This window comes from Spodoptera frugiperda, chromosome 17 (assembly GCF_023101765.2).
Source record: "Spodoptera frugiperda isolate SF20-4 chromosome 17, AGI-APGP_CSIRO_Sfru_2.0, whole genome shotgun sequence".
NCBI lineage: Eukaryota > Metazoa > Arthropoda > Insecta > Lepidoptera > Noctuidae > Spodoptera > Spodoptera frugiperda.
In genome coordinates this window covers 4,373,460-4,376,948 of record NC_064228.1, presented here as the reverse complement: position 1 = coordinate 4,376,948, position 3,489 = coordinate 4,373,460, and the positions used below count along the sequence as shown (strand labels likewise).

The 3,489-nt window shown below is 33.0% G+C and overlaps 1 long non-coding RNA gene across 1 annotated transcript; it reads right to left on the bottom strand.

The window, feature by feature from the left end:
- Window positions 1–434: 434 nt before the first annotated feature.
- Window positions 435–1,854, bottom strand: LOC126911640 (uncharacterized). Its single transcript, XR_007706159.1, has 3 exons — window positions 1,694–1,854; window positions 1,114–1,584; window positions 435–795 (listed from the first exon to the last, which is right to left on the bottom strand). It is a non-coding gene; the product is annotated as an uncharacterized LOC126911640 (long non-coding RNA).
- Window positions 1,855–3,489: the final 1,635 nt, after the last annotated feature.

Genomic DNA, 3,489 nt, shown 5'->3' with positions numbered 1-3,489 from the left:
AACAAATACGTCTTTTAGTGTTTTCAGAATTAACACAGACACATACATCCGCTCACACAATTATTTTTTTTGCATTTATAGAATGAGAACATGACTAATTTTAATTTTAATGTCCGTCTTGTAGATGATTTTAAAACTTCAGACATGTATTATTTATTTTGATTACTAGCTGACCCAGCGAACTTCGTACCGCTTTCGTGTAGCAATGATGCTCTACTTTATTTTGTATAGCTGAGCTATGTATGAGTCCCTATTCAATTTGAACTGGAATCTATAATATCCTCCATACAATAATGAATCCATAATTTCCTGGTCTCACTATACCTGAAAAGGAGTTTACTATTTTAATAAAAAACAAAATATATTTTCATAATAGTGTTTATTCCATAGGATTCATAAATTCGCTAATATTTTTACAAATCGCTATTGAAGAACTTGGCATTTTTAAGTAAACACTGAGCTCAATACCACGCGCGCTCTTTATCAATTGTTGGCACATTAAAACGTCCAGCATTTTGTCCTGCAGGCGCCTTATCGGCTCTGATGACAATTTTGTGATTATCTGATGGCATGCGGTCTAATGCATTTGTGAATAATGCAACTAATTCATTGTGTTGATGGAAACATGTTTGAAGTTGTTCATCACAATGGATCTCTTTACTGAGTTGTTGTGTGCGCAACGCTGATCGACTTCTCTTGCTGAATGGTCCATAAAATATATTTGCAAAAATGTACAGTCTTCAACAGGCACTGGCAATAAGGAACCTGTTTGATGATATATTTGAATTCCTGAATCTGCAAGAATATAAATCTGTATACAGGTAATTGTATAGCAAATTGTACCATCATTTCAAATTAAAACTACTTTTAACCTCGACATTAAACAGCCTTCCACGGCAGCTTTAGGTAGTAGGCTTTACCAAGAACATCTTGCTCATGCCACTATTAAATACAACATGTTATAAAATGTTGCTGATTAAGTCTTCGGATTATAGACTATTATTATGTATTTGACTTATTGTTTACAAAATAAACACATCACTGACTTGATATATTTTGCACCAGCTACATGGTTTTAAAACTAAAAAAAAAAACGTTTGTCATTATACTTACTTACTAAAAGTAGGCATAAAATTGTCTCGTATAACTTTTGTTGCCCCAAATGATGTCATTAGAAAGCAATTATTGTACTGCTGGATATGAGTCCAAAAATTAACCAATGAATGTAGTGTTCCTGGTGGCGGTACCAATGGCGTCAATTTGACTTGGCCGCGCCGCTGGCACAACACAATCCAGAGGCTTCATTTTTGAATTTCAATCCCAATGTGGACACACAATGTTCATTAGTCCAATAGCAACAATTTGCTCTGAACTGTAATCAATTGCCACATTATAACTGAATGCAGCTTTGTGGGGTTAAACACAACATTTCTATCTTGATATCGATTCAGTTCAAGTTCATTTCGCGCTTCGCGTTGCCGATCAGTTTGATTTGCTCTTATATTTCTTTGACTTGCCGTATTTCGAGTTCTCGGCCTAAGCTTATACGCCTGGGTGGTAGTATCGTTAAAAACGAAATTCCAACTGAAAATAAAAAGCTCTCATACATTTTCTGCATAACCATGTATACCAAATTGTAGTATTGTGTAGTCACCAAAAATTAATAAAAATCAATATGAAGATGTGAACTTACCTTGATTGAACAAACAAATAAAAATCTTCTTAGTCTTTAAAACTCGAAAAAATATTAAGATAATCTCTCAGAAATATTGAAAAATATACATTTAATTTTGCATATTTTAAAAATCGGGCAATACGAATGTCAATGTCATTCACACCAATAGACTATATTGAAAGAGCATTGTTTGTTCGAAAACGTGAATAGAAACTTTAATTTACACAAAATAAATTTCTGAACACACGCATAAATATTTGAGGAGTTTCTATTAGTGCTTAATGCACTTTTCAACATGTTCAATAGATTTAAAAAAAATACAGACAATTGTTTATTTACCTTTTTCAAATAGTTTATGCATAAACGTCAATCATTATTTACAGTATTTGACAGGATGGACAACAAATATTTGACATGAACGTTTATTGAAAACATCTAGCTTTTGCCCGCGACTTCGTCCGCGTAGTGGTGTTAGCGGTCAAAATGCTGCCGTATGTCATGTAAAATGTGAATTACTTGAGAATATGTTACTGATAGCATTTTTAAAGATATGTATACGCGAGTGAAGCCACAGGCAACGTATTAACGAAAATGACGAATTTTCAAGCAAACATTAACCTCCTCTATCAAGCATTCTACGCTTTATACCCTTTTTATTAAAAAGAAGCATATGTGCTTTCGCTCCTCATTAAGTGTCTAAATAAAAAATTTCACTGTTACAGCTTAAAAAATCCACTCTCCCCTATTTTTCTGCAATAAAAAGTAGCCTATGTTCTTTCGTTCCTCATTAAGTATCTAAATACAAAGTTTTACTGTTACAGCTTTTAAAATGACGAATTTCCATATGACCATTTATCCCCTATTTTTACCCATTCTCCGCTATTTTTTTGCAATAAAAAGTATCAAGTAAGGTCTATTCTATCTCAGTACCAAATTTCATCAAAATCGGTTCACTGGTTTAGGCGTGAAATCGTAATTACAGACAGACAGAGTTACTTTCGCATTTATTATATTAGTAGGGAATCTATAGCATTTGTTTTTTAGTATCCAATAGAAATTTATCCAATATGAACTTTATCCAATAGCAATTAAGCTCAAATTGACTCTACGTATTAGTTAGAAAACGTTTGTATGGGATAAAGAAAAGGGCTGTTTTTAGGGCTTTCCCGTCAATTATTTGATATTTTCTCGCCGTAAAAACCATCCTTGAACTTCGACGAATATTACAAAAAAAGAATTGGCCAAATTGGTCCAGGCGTTCTCGAGTTATGCGCTTACCAACACTTTTAGCGATTCATTTTTATATATAAGATAGAAACAAGTAAGTACTTTCGACGATATATTGATTTGAAATATCGCGCGACACCTCTCTGTACATTTTATACTCAACAGTGACGTAGTTAGTTCCCACTCCTAAAATTTTATACGTTTTATCTAAGTGAATAATTTAATAGTGACATTTTTTTCATTACCTAACTGATGGACTAAGTAGATTTTTAATTTTCATACTCCGTCATCATCCCTCTTATCATTTTCTTTACAACATTTCTCTAAACCATAAAACACAAAATATTAATAACACATAATTGACTGAACTACTTGAACATGGGCTTAACAACTTAAGCAAAGGACTCTAAGTTAAAGTTTGACAAACTTGGCACCCGTATGTAAGTCACTTGTTCGAATATCAGCAGATCAAGCATAGCTCCTTTCTGTCAAATTCCTTTATTCCATTTTTAACTTTGTTCTGCTGATATGAAGATCGAAGATCCTATAAAAAACTAGTAAGTTGGGGTAGGTTGATCTGCCGTTTA